The sequence below is a fragment of the Rousettus aegyptiacus genome, unplaced genomic scaffold (genome assembly GCF_014176215.1).
Source record: "Rousettus aegyptiacus isolate mRouAeg1 unplaced genomic scaffold, mRouAeg1.p scaffold_m13_p_1, whole genome shotgun sequence".
Lineage (NCBI taxonomy): Eukaryota > Metazoa > Chordata > Mammalia > Chiroptera > Pteropodidae > Rousettus > Rousettus aegyptiacus.
Window position 1 is genome coordinate 33,496,192 of NW_023416284.1, and position 18,128 is coordinate 33,514,319.

At 36.0% G+C, this 18,128-nt stretch overlaps 1 protein-coding gene across 1 annotated transcript in view; it reads left to right on the top strand.

The window, feature by feature from the left end:
* The first annotated feature begins 361 nt into the window (after window positions 1-361).
* Window positions 362-18,128, top strand: part of CUNH1orf185 (chromosome unknown C1orf185 homolog) — a 103,334-nt gene continuing 85,567 nt past the window's right edge. The window contains exon 1 of the mRNA XM_016120449.2: window positions 362-1,130. The gene's annotated coding sequence lies outside the window, so the exon portion shown is untranslated. The remainder of the gene's footprint in view (window positions 1,131-18,128) is intronic.

Sequence of the window (18,128 nt, forward strand, 5' to 3'; positions counted from 1 at the left end):
CTGTCCCGGGCAAGCAATCAATTGGTAATATTATAAATTTCTCTTATCGTGTTATCAGACGAACGGTGTGGAATCCGTGGCCCGGGGCTGGTTTCGAAATCTCAGTTCCCAAAAAGGTGCTTTCGGCTTTTGCCGGGGGTAGAAGTTAATACCCCAGAAGTGCTGCAATACTACAGCGCTGGAGTGAGAAAGGGTTGTAGCCTTCCTGACTGCCCTAAGTGACCTTCATCAAATGGCTACAGGAGGGGGGGTGCGGAGAGGGGAGTCCCTCTCTTGATCTCTCGAGACCGTTTTGATTTTACACGGCAGGTCCGGTGTGTTTGTTGGGGGTGGGGGGGGGGGCGGGGTGGAGTGACACAGATCCACGAAAGGACCTAGTGAGGCAGGAGACAATCTTCCAGCCTGAAACTCAGGGTAAAACTGTGCCCATAGCTAACCCAGCCCTTCTCTGGAGGGGCTGCGAAGACATCCTTTTTGTCCCTTCGAAACTCTCCAGACTCCAACTGCAGCTCCCGACTCCCCAGTGAGGAAGCTGGAGCCCAGAGCTCCCTCAGGGCGCGCAGAAAAGCCCGGGGGTGGGGGTGGGGGAGTTTCAAAACCGTTAGCTCGCGTTTTTTTTTTTTTTTTCCTTTTCCCTCCCTCGCTAAGGTTTCTTTTCTTTTCTCTTCCTGTCCAAATATTTCAAATTTCCGCGCCTTAAATAACAGTCTCCTTTTATTTAGTTAGTTTCCTCGGCAGGTTTGGCCGCCCGCTTGTCTCTGCCCCCCAGCGGGCTCCGGGCGCTTTGGGCACCTCGGTGCTGCCTGCAGCCCCTGCGCGCTGCCCCCGGCCCAGCCTGCGCGGCCCAGAGCTCACGCCCGAGCCACAGCTCCCTCTTGCCGCGCGACCTCGCCTGACCCTGCTCTCTGGGCACCCACAGCCAACTAAGGCCGCCCCCCGCCCTGACGCCTGTCTGCCTCCCAACTCGACCTCCCTCCCTGGACTTTGGAGCCTCTTCGGCTTTGGGGTTTGGATCCCGGTTGCCCTGAAGCGGCGGAAGGGCCGCGGCGATAGGAAAGCAGCCGAAGAGGCTAGTGGCCGGAGCCTCTCCCAGCCCCCACCCTGCGGGTAACCTTGGAGGCGCCCTCGGAGTGAGTGTGTGCGCTGCTGCGCCAGCCGGCTGGGGAAAGCGGGCGCACCGCGCGGCGGGCAGTAGGCGGGAGCTGGGGGCGGGGATGGGGAGCGGGCCCCGGTGCCTCCCGGCCGCTGCAGCGCCCCGGGAGCCGCGGGCTACCGAGGCGGCCAGGGTCCCCCAGCCCTGGCCCTCAGGCAGCGGTCCCCAAGGAGGCAGCGGCCATCCCACTGGATGGTTCCGGCGACCTGTGCCTGAGGACTGGGGCCGGAGGGAGACGTGCGAGCAGGGGCAAGAGGGCCGGTGAGTGCCTAGCTCTCTGCAGAGGTGAGCTGGCGGCGGGACGCGGCGCCGCGGCTGGAGCAACTTCATGCCCAATGCCAAGGCCAGCACTCCTTCCACCTCCCCACCCCCGTGACAGCTGAGGACAGCCGTGTTCCGAGCCTCGTGTCAAATGCGAGGAGGCAAATGCCTTTCAGGCTTTCAGCCCTTACACTATTTAGGAAGATGCCCATTGATGTTACTTTTGCCCCCTAAAAATTACTAAACGTTCAGGACCGAAAATGTACATTCATTTGGAAAAGACCCTCAGCGTGTAACACGGAGAACTGCAGGCCCACCAGGACTTGGGGTGGGGCTGGGGCGTGCAACACATCTAGAAGGGGTCTTGTTTTTTCAACTCAGAATAGATCCGAAAATCGAATATGGATCTTTAGCGATGCCCAAAAGAATAAAAACTTCCCAGATCTGGGTGTTAACCTGGTAAATTAAGATTCCAGTGAAATGTTTTGCCATCTACTATAGAAACATTGCGCGAGCTTCAGGTGTTAGGATGTGGGTTTGGAATTTTCTGTGCTGTATTTAATCCTCAAAGACATTAAATAACAGCATGGTAATACACCCGGCAAGCGAGCAAAGGTTATCCTCGCCACCACAGCACCTGCAAAAAGCACAAGTGGAACTCATATTTTGCTTCCTGAGTTCTAAAATGGCTCCTGAACCATCCAGAGGTACCAGCACATACGAGGGGGGACCAGGGGGCGGGAGGGAAGTTTGTACTTTTTAAAATAATACACAGATATTATTACACTTCAGCTGTTCCACCTCACCTCTCTCTCCCAGACTCCATCCTCATTGGTCAAGGAAGAATTTTAGTGTAGGCCTATTCAATAATTCTATATGCAGTCTTTGTCTCTTCTCTCACCCCCTCCACCCCCCAAAAAATAACCAGTCAGCCAAAAAAACATCAGCTCTTTGGGGGAGGAAGTAAAAAAAAAAAAAAAAATCCCACCAACCTTTATTCAAACTTCCCGTCATTTCTTTTGAGCACTAAAAAGAAATCCTACAAATAACTAATATCATGAAAGAAGAAATAATTTAGCAGGACCTCAAATGCATGCAGTTGGTATAACTGCAGTGATATTAATTATCTTTTAACATTAAAATAATAGGAGAGTTTCTGGAATTGATGGGTAAAATGCTCAAAAATCTTCCTTGAAATGTTTAGAGACAAAAGTTTTTGTTCTTATTTCAATTAGTACAGTAGTTGCTTAAAAAAAATCTTGACCATATAAAGCAGTATCATGCTGACTAATTTTCTTTTAGTTACATTCCTTAGTTTTTCAGATTAGTTAGGTGAATAGTGAAAGTTCACATAAAACTGACATCTTTTAATGTTAAAGTTTTAACTTAGAAATGCAACCAAATTATCACAACTATATTAAAGTACAGTCCACTCCCCTGTTTCTTCTAAGTGTACAGTTTGCACAACTTGCTGGTTAAAGAAGTCTGCCTTGAGTTTAAAATTTATACTTCGGAAACATGATTTTCTAAAGTAAAACATAATTTACTGGTCTTTAGGAACAACTATTCTATAATTTGGCTATTCTGTGCACAGCTAACGTAACAATATCTCCTCCTCTTACATTTTGGAACTATTGTAAAAGTCCCTTGGGCCCAAATAGTTCTTGTTCCAGTTTTCTCTTCAGATATTTTTACTAAGAAGTGGCTGTCCTCAATGATGCAGCAGCATTCTGATGCTCACTCTACTAATGCAAGAACTTCAGAGCAAACGTATACAGGCCATATAAAAAGGAATATGCATTTTTTTCTTTCGTCGAAGTTTAGAACAGATATGAATGAATGTTAACATTTGAAGGCCTAGAACAATTAATTTGCAAATCAGTTATTATAGTGTGGTGATGTTTCTAGCTGAAAATTTTAAAACTTCATAGATTAGAAGAATAAAGGGGATCCGTTTGTTAAATTAAGCAGGATTTGATGTTGATGATTAATAGTACAACATTCCCTATCTCTTATTCAAATGAGCAATAGTGTATATTGTGGTATGATTTTCAGCTGTGAAAGAAATATTATATAATAATCATGAGATGTAAAGATAATTGATTATTCTAGAGTCCCTTTTTCAATGTTAAGTAAAATATAATTAAAACACAGTCTTTAAAAAAAAACACAAACCCTTCACTACACTACCCCCTATATTTTTAGCTGTCCCTATCTTTTTTTTTTTTTTACTTTTCGTATTGTTTTGCCTCCACATTTTAGGCAATGAACAAAAATAGCATGTAAAAAGAGATTTCCAATTCTCCTTTATTCCTGCTTCCTCAGCCATCTATGAGTTTATTCACAAACATTTCAACTTTAAAAATCACATTGTGTGGTGCTATAACGTAATTATTCCTATTAATTTAAATTTATCATAGGCCTAGGAGTGAAAAAGTATTCAGTCTGTATTTCACTTAAGATAAAGTTAAAAGAGTGTAGACGTTAGGTTGTTGCAAGTGTGTACTTATGTTTTGAATATAAATTAGTTGGAATTGTAAAACCTATTTAATATTTTGACATATGCTAAGATTTTCAGCATACAATCAAGATCTAGAAAATCGTAAATTTAACCTCTTATCTTTGGAAAAAAATTTAATATATTTTAATTTGCCATGTTAAGATAAGACTAATTGTTTTAACTAGTAAAATGTTAAATGTTGGTATTTATAGAAAAATATGGGTAGAACTATGATGTCAAATCCAAAGTGGTATTATTTTTAAAAAATAAATTACTTCTACTGATAAATTATATATTTTAATTGTAGTATTTATTTTATAGTTCAATTTTGCACTTGGTACATGGACTAAACTTTTATATGTTTATCTATAAGCACATAGTTGGCATTAGACAGTAATCGAAATAGTATTTTGTGGTCCTGTCATATGTGAGATTTTTATGTATATGTGTGTATGTTTAAATATCTCTTACTAAAGTTCAGTACTGAACAAATAGACATTTTGAACAAATACTACCAGTTCACATTATTTTTAAGGTGTTAAATTATGATCTGCTACAGAAATATAAGCTGATAATTTTTTAGATATAGGTGAGATTATTTTCATTAATGATCCAAGGAAAGATAATAAATTTAAATCTTAGAACCAAAAACACTGATGCAGATCCTAATTTCTCCTAGGTTTTGTTTCAAATTCTTGTCATGAGGCAAAAATATATGAAAGCCACTTAACATTAACAATTGATGTAATCAAATTTGAAATATTAGAAATAAAATTATAATAGTGACAAGAGAAAGAATGGATATTTTAAATATTTTAGATAGCCAAGTCTGTAGGTTAATTTAACATTAATTACATGATGAGCAATTTGCTAAATAATCCAAAAGCAAGGACAAACAGGATCAGTAAAAGCTGTTTGTCTAAGAATTCAAAAGTAGGGGAAATAAGATCAAAAATGTTTTTCATTACACCATCATGGGAAAACAAACAAATTAATTTTCTTGGTATGGATAATTTTACAGTTTCTGGTGAAGTTTTCTACCATGTCACTTGGATAATGCTTTTAGAACACATAGCTAGAAAATAACCACTTACTATTTATGGTCATAGTTTAAAATTACATATCTATGTTTTACTTAAGTATAATAGACACACATTCTGTCCAAAAATAGAAAGTTCAGCACCATTCTGAAAGAGTGAGTGGATACAGTTGGACATCTGGACTAGGCTGAAGGGCTATTTAATGTGAAGCCCGAGTAGGGTCACACGGGAGAGAACACAGAACTGAGCAAATGCTGGCTAATTTGCTTAAAAGTAATCAAAATGTCTCTGAGCTAGTATAAATTGCCTACAGCACGTACCCACTGGAAAAGCAAATAACTATACAAAAACAGTTCAAAGAAGGAATATACATATATTTTACATCCAGAGGGACATCACAGATGTCATGGGAAAAATATTAATATAGCAATATAAAAGAAATGTACATAGTAACATTGGCTGAAGATGATTGCTTTCAATTTCTTTAAAAAGTTTTATCATGTCTTAAAGATTTAAAATGCAGTTCTTCAAAATATGATTAATATCTGTAAAATACACATCAACTGATTAATATTCTACTTTTCTAAATTTCCCCTAAATAAACACCTGCATGTAACTTTTAGTTCATCAGATCCTATTGAAAGATCATGCAATATATCCAAGGATCAGCAAATAAGGTCTGTGGCTTACTAACATAAAAGAACTTTAAAGATCAGGGCTTTCTAAGGAAAACGTTCTGTCTCAAATGACCAGGATGAAGATCTGGGAATTTTTAGTAGCACATTTATCTTCTATAAATAAATAAATTATATTTAGGATCAATATAAGATTAACTTAACATTTCTTCAGTAAAGTAATATTTTATATCATTGTTTTGAGTTTAAATATATGGCCATTGGGAGGTTTCTCTTTATTCATCAATAGAACAAACTGAAGAGAAATCAGATCAAAACACAAAATTCAGATATAAAATCAAGTTACAGAACAACAATAATATTAAATCAACCAAGATAAAAATTGTCTCACACAAAAATCGTCTATTGATTTGGAGAAATGGAGTAGTAAGAAAAATATATTTAAATCCCTTTCCATTAGATTAAAAGATTACTGACTCCTTGTCCAATGCTCTAGGAAATAAAATCTTAAGTATTTAGGAAAGGCATATGAACATCCTAAAAATTAAGTTGGTCTCTGTTCAGAAAGTATGATAGTCATTGATCTGAGAGGATTCTCTGAAGATATTTTTATGAATATGTTAGCATTTCAAAAGTGCTGAACTATATTAAATTTTGTCATCTTCTAGTAGACTATTAAATTGTATGAATAGAAAGTAAATAAGAGATACTTTAATAAATGTCTTCCCTTTTGGTACTTCATATTTCTAACATATTAATTTAGCTGACAGTTCAGTACAAAGATAAAATGAAATTGAGTTAACAAATCAATATTTATTATTTTCTATCTGTATTACCTAATTTAATATATACAACCCCCTCATGGAATAGGCTTTATTCTCCCTTTTTACAAATTGGGAAACTCAGATCTAATGATGTTGAGTAACTTGACCATGGTCACAGGTTAGTAATTTATACCATAAAAATACAAACCCATGTCTTTTTTTTTTTTTTTTTTTACTTCATTATGGGTAGATGGAAAACATTCTTTTGAGGGACATTACCACAAATCAGTCAACTCAACAATACTATATTAAGGAGTCATCATTATAGTCACTTAATAGGTTTGTGACGTTGGGACAAATTATATCCAAGGTGTTCCACATCTGTAAATGGGGGTAGTAATACTTAATTTGCCATGTTATTGTAAATAATAAATGAAATGTATATAAATTTCCTGGTACTCAGTAGGCCTTTAATAAATGGTATCTATTATTATGAGGAATACAAAGTAGCAAAATCCATTCTTGACCTCAAGGAACTTAAAAACTATTGGGGTATCAAAGACTCGAAAACCCATATCCGAAAAGATATTTGCACACTCATGTTCATTGCAGCATTATTCACAGTGGCCAGGACACGGAAGCAACCGAAGTGCTCTACGATAGATAATTGGATAAAGAAGCTGTGGTACATATATACAATGGAATACTACTCAGCCATAAGAAGAGATGAAATACTACCATTTGCAACAACGTGGATGGACCTTGAGATAATCATGCTAAGTAAAATAAGCCAGACAGAAAAGGTTGAAAAATCACATGATATCACTTACATGTGGGATATAAACCTAAAAGCAATAAATGAACAGGACAAACAAACAGAGACTCATGGACATGGACAATAGACTAGTGGTTATCAGAGGACAGGGGGTGGAGCAGGAGGGGGGAGTTGGATGGGGTAAAGGGGTTAAATATAGGGGAATAGGGTTGGTGAAGTGGGTAAAGGGGATCAAATATATGGTAGCTGAAGGAAAATGGACTTTGGGTGGTAAACACACAATAGAATATACAGATGTCAAATTATAATGTACACCTGAAAATTATATATTAGTATTAACCAATGTTAACCCAATAAACTTAATTAAAAGAAAACTATTGGAGTAAATAAAGTTTACATATGATATACATATAAAAACTGGAATGCAAGCAAGGTATAAGCAAGTACATAGTAGTATGTGGTACAGATTGCACCAAAAACAGCAGCCTTATTAGGGAAAATCTTAGAAGGCTTATTTTGTGGATTTAAATATCCTACATTGGAAAACTTCTTTACTGAGAAGAAAAAGGAAAAACCACCTTAAAATATTTGACTGTTTTCCAGCATGTACTCTCTGAGGTTGTCTATATTTAACAAATACATCAAGTAAACAATGGAAAGTGACTGCATAGACATAAAATATATTATAAAAAGCATACATAAGCAGGTATTTTGAAAAGTATCTTTCATTATTTTGGAATAAGTGACTATGATAACCCTGACTCAAGTGGGAATAAAAAATACCTAGAAGTTTCACAATCATTACATGATGGGATCCATAATAAGTAGTCAGTGTAGGATAATGAATGAATGGCTTTAGAGTCAAATAAATTTTATTTCTAACTCTGGTACTTACTACACATCTCACCTTGGAACAGGCACACATACAGTTTAATAACCACACTTATTAAGTATCTATTATATGTGAGGCATTTTTCTACATGTTGAATATACAAAGGTTAGTAAGACATCTTAGCCCTCTAGGAACTAGCAATTTAGTGAAGAAAAAAAAATACCACACACAAAGTACAATAGAATATGAGGCATAATGAAGGCACAAAAGAAATAATAAATTAAACTTGGAAAGTAGTAAGTACCTGAGAGAAACCAAACTCTATTTTCAGAAAGTTACTCTAGAAGAGTCAAGTAGAATTCCATTTCCAACAAAATTGAAAACCAGATTTCCTTTAAAAATCTTTCCAAAACAAAACAAATAAATTGCTGGATAAAATATTTTTTAAAACATATTTTGGGATGCAGACTTGCACTGGTAATAAAGTAAAGGACATCTACAGAGAACAAAACTAGGGAATGTGAGTGTTAATGCCAGCTGCACTGGGGGGCATCCACTGATCCCTAGTGTATTAATTTCCTGGGGCTGCCATAACAAAGTGCCACACTGGGTGGCTTAAACAACACACTTCTAAAGGCTGGAAGTCTGAAATAAGGTTGGTTACCTTTGAGGGCTGAGGGACAATCTTTTCCATTCCTTTCTCCTAGCTTCTGGTAGCCTCAGGCATTCCTTGGCCTGCAGATAGTGTTCTTCCTGTGTCTTAACATTATCTTCCCTCTATGTGTGTCTGCCCTTGTGTCTTCATTTCTCCTTTTAATAGGGCCCATCCTAATAACCTCATCTTAACTTGCTCATCTGCTAATACTCTATTTCCAAATAAAATGACATTCACGGGTACTGAGGATTAAGCCTGCAACATCTTTTCCGGATGGGACACAGTTCAAACCATAATACCTGTTTTAAAGAGATTCAAAGAAAGGATAAAAAATAATGCTTAGGGCTCCTTTATAAAGCTAAAACACCTTAAAGGATAACATGCTCAAGGAAAAGTTAAATGGGTTTGTTCAAATATTTTTCCCATTTTTATTGTGTGTGTGCGTGCGCGCGCGCGTGTGTGTTTTCTTCTTATTGAGTTTTGAGAGTCCTTTGTATATTCTGGATGCAACTCCTTTATGCATTTTGTAAATATTGTCTCTCAGTCTGTGGCTTGTCTTTTCATTGAACCATGTCTTTTGAAGACAAGTTTTTAATTCAATGAAGTACAATTCATCAATTTTTTTTCTTTTCTGCCTCATGCTTTGTGTGATCTAAGTAATTTTCGCCTAAATCAGGGAAATAAAGCTTTTCTACTACAAGTTTCATCATTTTAGAATTTACATTTACTCAATACATTTACTTGATACATTCCAAGTAAATATTTACATATGGTGTGAGGTGAGGATTGAAGTTGTTTTCCCCTTTGTGTGTGTATATCCAGTTATTACAGGATCATTTGTTGAAAATATTATCCTAACCATTGTATTATCTTGACACCTTTGTGGAAAAATCAATTGACCATATTTATGTAGGTCTAATTCTGACTTTCTATTATTCCATACCACTGATTTATATGCTTGTCATTATGCAAATTTTACACAGTCTTGATTACTACAGTTTTATAAGTTGAAATCAAGTAGTGTGAGTTCTCCAACTATTCTTTTTCAAATTTAATTTTGATATTTCAGGTTCTTAGATGCCTACATAAATTTTCAAATGCTAGAATTTGCATGTTAAATCTCAAAAATGATTGAGATTATGTCAAATCTATAAATCAATTTGGGGAGAATTGACAGCCCAACAATTTTGAATCTTTTGACCATGAACATCTCTCTACTTATTTAGGTTTAAAATTTTTTTCATTTAATATTTTGCCACATTCAGTATTCAGATCTTGCATATATTTTACTAGACTTACTCTTAAGTATTTCACAGTTTTATGTGTTTTCATTTCAATTTGCAATTGTTCATTGCTAGCATATAGAAATACAATGATTTTTGTATACTGATCTTATATCCTACAACCTGGCTTTGTAAACTCACTAATTATTTTAGTTTCTTTTATTGTTGTTTGTAGATTTTTTGGAATATCATCATACATAATCATGTTGTTTATAAATAAAAGCAGTTATATTTTTTCCTCTTCAATCTGTATGTCCTTTATTTCTTTTTCTTCCATTACTGCAATAGGTATGACCTCCAACACTTTGCTGAATGGGAGTGATAAAAGTAGACGTCCTTGCCTTGTTCCTGATACAAAAGGGAAAACACTCGATTTTCTAACATGATGCTAGATCTAGAGTTTTCGTAGATGCCCTTTATTAGATTAAGGAAGTTTCCTTCTTTTTTCATTTGGATATATATATATATATATATATATATATATATATATATTTTTTTTTTAAATGAATGTAGAATTTATCAATTTTTTTTTATTGAGGGTTTTTTTTTTAGCCTCTTAAGAGGGTGAATTACATTGATTTGCAAATATTGAATCAACCTTGCATTCCTAGGAGAAACCCCACTTGGTTATGATGAATTATGCTTTTAACATATTGATGGATATGATATTTTATTATTTTGTTAGAAATTTTTATCTGTTTGTTCATGAGTGGTATTGATTTGTAGTTTTGTTTCCTCTTAATATCTTGCTATAGATGGAATATTTGTGTTTCTGCAGTATTCATATGTTGAAATCTAATGCCCAATGTGATGGTAATAGACGGGGCCTGTGGGAGATGCCTAGGTCATGAGGGTAGTACCCTCATGAATGGAATTAGTTTGCTTTAAAGAGACCCCACAGAATTCCCTAGCCCCTTCCATTTATGAACCACAAAGTGGGCCTTCACCAGACACTGAATCTGCCACAGTCTTGATCTTCGACTTCCCAGCCTTCAGAATAGTGAGAAATAAATTTGTTGTTTATAACTTACCCAGTCTTTGGTGTTTTGTTACAGTAGCCCAAACGAACTAAGACACATATTTTCTGGTTTTGATACTAGAATAATTCTGATCTCATGAAATGAGTTGGGAAAGGCTTATTCTTTATCTGTTTTCTAACAGAGTTTATATAGAATTAGTATTATAATTTCCTTAAATTTTAGTAGAATTCCCCAGTGAAGACCTCTGGGCCTGGAGTCTACTTCATGGCAAAGTTTGTTTGTTTTTTTTCTTTTTAACATTTTATTTTTTTATTTTCTCCCCTCCCCCTCTCTTCTGTTAACCACTAGTCCATTGTCCATGTCCATGAGTCTGTTTGTTTGTCCTGTTCATTTGTTGCTTTCAGGTTTATATCCCACATGTAAGTGATATTATGTGATTTTCAACCTTTTCTGTCTGGCTTATTTCACTTAGTATGATTATTTCAAGATCCATCTATGTTGTTGCAAATGGCAGTATTTCATCTCTTCTTATGGCTGAGTAATAGTCCATTGTATATATGTACCACAGTTTCTTTAGCCAATCATCTATCATAGGTCACTTCAGTTGCTTCCATGTCCTGGCCACTGTGAATTATGCTCCTATGAACCTCAGCATGCAAATATCTTTTCGAATATGAATTTTCAAGTCTTTGGGGTACATGCCCAGAAGAGGGCTTGCTAGATCATATGGTAGATCAATTCTCAGTTTTTTGAGGAACCTCCATACTGTTTTCCATAGCCGTACCAATTTGCAGTCCCACCAGCAGTGTATGAGGGTTCCTTTATCTCCGCATTCTCTCTAACATTCATTATTACTTGTCCTGTTGATTATAGCCATTCTAACAGGTGTAAGATGGTATTTCATTGTGGTTTTGATTAGCATTTCCCTAATAGCTAGAGATGTTGAGCATCTATTCATATAGTTGTTTGCCATTTGTATGTCCTGTAGGGACAAGTATCTGTTCAGGTCCTCTGCCTATTTTTTGATTGGATCATTTGTGTTTTTTGTTGTTAAGTTGTATGAGTTCTTCGTATATTTTGGATATTGAAAGCAGTGCTTGCAAATATATTTTCCCATTGAGATAGTTGTCTCTTTACTCTGTTGATGATTTCTTTTGCTGAGCAGAAGCTTTTTAGTTTGATGTAGTCCCATACATTTATTTTTGCTTTTACTTCCCTTGCCATTGAAGTCAAATTCATAAAATCCTCTTTAAGTCCAAGGTCCTTGAGTTTAGTTCCTATATTTTCTTCTATGCATTTTATTTTTTCAGGTCTTATATTCAGGTCCTTTATCCATTTTGAGTTAATTCTGATGTGTGGTGATAGACAACAGCCTAGTTTAATTCTTTTGCTGGTGTCTTTCCAGTTTTCCCAGCACCATTTATTGAAGAGGCTTCCCTTTTTCCACAGTGTGTTTTCGGCTTTTTTTTTTTTTTTTTTTTTTTTGTCAAAAATTATCTGCCAATATAAGTATGGGTTTACTTCTGAACTCTCAATTCTGTTCCACTGGTCTGTGTGTCTGTTTTTCTGCCAATACCATGCCATTTTGATTACTGTCGCTTTATAGTATAATTTGAAGTCGGGCAGTGATGCCTCCAGCTTCATTCTTTTTTCTCAGGATGGCTTTGGCAATTTGGGGTCTTTTGTGCTTCCACAAAAATCTGATGATGTTTTGTTCCATTTCTTTAAAAAATGTGTATGATATTTTGATGGGGATTGCATTAAATCTGTATAATGCTTTAGGTAATATGGTCATTTTAACTATGTATATTCTTCCAATCCAAGAACATGAAATATCTTTCCATTTCTTTGTATCTTCTTTGATTTCTTTTAACAAGGTCTTATAGTTTTCATTATACAGGTCCTTCACATGTTTCATTAGATTAATTCCAATTGCAAAAGGAATTATTTTTCCACTTCTTTTTCTGACACCTCATTATTAGAGTACAAGAACGCTATGGATTTTTGAACACTGATTTTGTATCCCGAAACTTTACTGTATTTGCTTATTGTTTCTGGTAGCGTTCTTGTGGAGTCTTTAGGGCTTTCTATACAAAGAATCATGTCGTCCACAAATAGTGACAGTTTGACTTCTTCAGTTCCTATTTGGATGCCTTTTATATCTTTCTCTTCACTTGCTAGGACCTCCAATGTTATATTGAATAAGAGTGCTGATAGCGGACAGCCTTGCCTTGTTCCTGATCTTAGAGGGAAGGTTTTTAGTTTTTCACCATTAAGTATAATGTTGGCTGAGGACTTGTCATATATGGTCTTTATTATGTTAAGGTGCTTTCCTTCTATACCAATTTTGTTAAGTGTTTTGATCATAAATGAGTGCTATATCTTGTCGAAGTATTTTTCTGCAACTATTGATATGATCATCTGATTCTTATTTTTTAATTTGTTTATGTGGTGTATCACATTAATCAATTTGCATATGTTGAACCATCCCTGTGTCTCTGGGATGAAGCCCACTTGATCATGGTGTATCATCTTTTTAATATGTTGCTGTATTTCATTCACTAGTATCTTATTTAGGATTTTCGCATCTGTGTTCACGAGAGATATTGGTCTGTAGTTTTCTTTTTTTGTGTTATCTTTACTAGGTTTTGGTATCAGAGTAATATTGGTCTCATAAAATTAGTTGGGAAGTATTGTCCTCTTCTTTGATTTTTTGGAAGAGTTTGAGGAGAATAAGTATTAAGTCTTTCAATGTTTGATAGAATTCACTGGTGAAGCCGTCTGGTCCTGGACTTTTACTTTTTGGTAGGTTTTAAATGATTGTTTCAATTTCCATACTCCTGATCGGTCTATTTAGATCTGGTCCAGGAAGGTTGTATTTTTCTAAGTATTGGTCCATTTCTTCTAGGTTATTAAATTTGGTGTTATATACTTTTTCATAGTATTCTTGTATGATCCTTTGTATTTCTGTGATATCAGTTGTAATTTCCCTCTTTCATCCCTGATTTTGTTTATTTGTGTCCTTTCTCTTTTTTCTTGAGTGAGTCTAGCCAGGGGTTTGTCAATTTTATTAACCTTCTCAAAGAACCAGCTCTTCGTTGCATTTATTTTTTCTATTGTTTTTTGTTTTCAATTTAATTTATTTCTGCTCTCATTTCGATTATTTCTTTCCTTCTGCTGCCTTTAGGCTTCATTTGTTCTTCCTTTTCTAGTTTTTTATGATGAAGTGTTAGGTTGTTTATTTGGGCTCATTTTTATTTTTGTAGATAGGCCTGTAACGATATGAACTTTCCTCTTGTGATCGCTTTTGCCGTGTCCCAAAAGTTTTGATACGTTGTACTATCATTATCATTCGTTTCTATGCATCTCATGATCTCCCTTTTTATTTCTTCTGTTACCCAGTGATTCTTCAGTAGTATGTTGTTTAATCTCCATGTATTTGTGGTTCTTCCTGCTTTCTTTTTACAGTTGATCTCTAGTTTCAAAGCATTATGATTAGAGAATATGGTTGGTATGGTTTCAACCCTCTTATATTTGTTGAGGCTATCTCTGTGTCCCAGTATGTGGTCGATTCTTGAGAATGTTCCATTTGCACTAGAGAAGAATGTATAAACAAACAGCTATTTTGGGATCAAAGGCTCTGTAAATATCAATTATGTCCAGTTGGACTAATGTGTCATTTAAGGATGTTATTTCCTTATTGATTTTCTGTTTGGATGATCTGTCCGTATCTGACAGTGGGGTATTTAGGTCCCCTACTATGATAGTGTTTTGGTTTGTTTCTCCCTTTAGTTCTGTTAGTAATTGCTTTACATATTTTGGGGCTCCCTGATTGGGAGCACAGATATTAATAAGTATTATGTCTTTTTGGTGCCTGATTCCCTTTATCATTATGAAGTGTCCCTTAGTATCTTTCTTTACCTGTTTTACTTTGAAGTCTATTTCATCTGGTATTAGTATCGCTATTCCTGCTTTTCTCTGAATACCATTTGCTTGAAATATCATTTTTCATCCTTTCACTTTGAGTCTATATTTGTCTTTGGAGCTGAGATGTGTCTCCTGGAGGCAGCATATGGTTGGGTTTTGATTTTTGATCCATTCTGCAACTCTGTGCCTTTTTATTGGTGAGTTCAGTCCATTTACATTTAGGGTGATTAGTGAAATACGAGGTTTTTTTATAGCTGTTTTACCTTTTGCATTCTGGTAGCTCAGTGTTTCCATTCCTTGCTTATCCTTGTGTTTCCGTTTTCTTTATTTTGGTTGGCTCTTGTGGGTTTTATCTCTGGTCCTTCTTGTTTTATGTTATATACTTCAGTTCTGAATATTGGCGTGTGGTTACCATTACAAATATGAAAAGGATAGTTATATATGTACGGTCATCCATTATCTTCTGCATATGCCTTATCTCCATTCCCCTTTGCAAATTTGGATATTCGAATCCTCCCCTTTTCAGTCATTGTTATCTCAGTTTGTCCATATATATGCTGAACATTCATTACTATCTTGCTATAGCAAATTTCTTATTTTAAGCTTATAATGCCCTGCTCTTAGTAAGAGTTACACTCCTATGATTTTATTTGCCTGATAATCACTTTACTCCTAATTATTATTATTATTATTATTATTATTATTATTATTATTGTCATTTTGTTTCAGGTGAACTGACCCTTCAATATTTCCTGTAGTGCAGGTCTCGTAGTGGAGAATTTCCTCAATTTTTATATGTCTGGAAAGGTCTTTATTTCTCCTTTAAACCCAAAGGAGAGCTTAGCTGGATACATTATTGTAGGCTGATAGTTCCTTCCATTTAATAGTTTGAATATTTGATTCCACTGCTTTCAGGCTTGTAAGGTTTGTGCTGAGAAGTCCGACAATAATCTAATGGGTTTTCCTTTATAGGTTACTGTCTTCTGTCCCCTGGCTGCCCTGAGAATTCTCTTTGTTGTTGATTTTTAATAATTTTAATACAATGTGTCTTGGTGAAGGCCTTTTTGGGTTGAGATAATTGGGTGTTTGTTCTGTTGACTTCTTGAATTCCAAGCTGCAGCTCATTCCTTAGATTTGGGAAATTCTCGTCCACTATTTGTCTGAAAATGTTTTCTAGTCCCTGCACCTTTTCCTCACCTTCAATAATGCCCATTATTCTTATATTTCCTCTCCTGGTAGTATCAGCTACTTCTTGAATTTCTCTTTCATTATTTTTCATTCTTCAGTTTCTCTCTTCTTCCTTCTGACTTATTTCTAGATTTCTGTCTTCGATATCAATGATCCTTTCCTCCATTTTGTCGACTCTATTTCCCAAACTTGTTATTTCATTTTTGACTCTTGAAGTGTTTTTTTTTTTAATCTCCAGAAGATCTATTCTGTTCTTTTCGAGAGTTTAAATCTCCTTGCTAAAGAATTCATTCTGCTCACCTAGCTGTTTTTTTAATTCCTGAAATTGTTGATATGATTCATTTCAGATATCCCCGAGTTTTTCAGAAGTACCATTCCAAAGTCTCTGTCATTTAAGTTGCATGTTTCTATGTCTGTAAGCTTATTTTCTGGAGATTTTCCTCTTTCTTTCTGAGATGCCTTATCACCTTGGTTGTTGATGGTGTTTAATGGACTATTAATAGGAGTGTGTTCTTTTTTTTTCCCAGAAAGAAGATTTTTTATACAATGGTTGCTAGCCCTTTGCAAAGAAGGCACTTTTCTTTTGGTTTCCAGTAGGTGGTGTCTAAGCCCTTTGGATCTCTGCTTTATATAAAGTCTTAATAATACCTTTATTTTCTTGTAGATGTTTAAGTTTAATCATGTTAGCAATCCTCAGTCTCAGTTCCTGTCAGTGTCAGCAACAGTTTTGGTAGCATTTGCTTAGATTCCCCTGGAGCTCCATAGTGATCAGTCTCAGAGGTTATGGGGGAACGGGCCCTGTGGGTTGGGGGCTGGGGGCTGCAGCTCTGCCTTGGTTTTACAACTGCAGTTGTAAACAATCCAGTGTTGTTTCTCTGCTGTCCCTGTTTCTCTGCACTGATGACTAGGCACTGCCGTGGGCTACATGGAGCTCACAGCTTTCCCAGGCAGATCTGTTCAGAGAACTTGCCGCAACGTCTCCCCTCCTTTCATCCTACAGGGAGTTCCGGCTGCGAGAGGCAGCTTCTTTCTTTCTCCCAGTCCACTGCCCAACACCCGGGGTTCTGACTTATGGTAGCTCTTATGCACAGATTCCCTGCTCAGACGTGCCAGTGTGCAGTTTGGGTGTTTTTGTTGAGTTTTAGATGTTCGGTTTATCGTTATTTCAAGGGGAGATATCTGGGGATGTCTCTCACTCCACTATGTTAATCCAATCGTGGCAAAGTTTTAATTTCCAAAATTTACGTTTAAAAATAGGTGTAAGGCTTTTCAGGTACTCTATTCCTTATTTAGTAAGCTTTGATAGTTTGTATTTTTTAAAGAGTATGTCCATTTTGTTTTTGTTGTTAAATTTGTTGAAAATAAGTTGGTCATAATATTTCCTCATTTTTTATGTCTATAGCATATGTAGTTATATCCCCTCTTACATTCCTAATACTGGAAATTAATATCTTCTCTCATTTTTGTTTATTTATTTTTGTCAAGTGAATATGTCAATTGTACTGATGTTTTCCAAGAACCAGCTTTGGCTTCATTATCTCTATTGTTTCTCCGTTTTTGACATCACTGATACAGCTCTTACCATATTTTCTTCTTTCTCTTTGCTTTTGGTTTAATTTGCTCTTATTTTCTTATAGTGGAAGCTTAGCTTATTGATTCAAGACATTCCTTGTTTTCTAAAAGAAACGGTTTCTCAAATTCCCCTAAATCTCACAAATTCCAATATGTTGTGTTTTCATTTTCAGCCGATCAAAAGTATTTCTACTTTGTCCTGTGACTTCCTCTCTGATCCATAGGCTAGTTCCATTGTGGTCAGAAAATATACTTTGTATTATTTCAGTTGAGGTCAAATACATATGTCATATCAATAAATATAAAAGGGCTTGATTCGTTTATTAATAGAAAAAGATTTCAGGGAAAAAAAAGTCAATCTATGCTTTAAAAGACATACTTAAATTAAGTGAAGCGGAAAGCCTAAAAATAAAGAAATGGGTAAAAATATATCAGGCAAATATAAACAATGAGCGATGAGAGAGGTTTATGATCCTAATATCAGACAAGGTAGAATTTATGCAAAAAAAAAACATTAAATGGGACAAAGAAAGATATTTTATATCACTTAAAGCTACAATTAA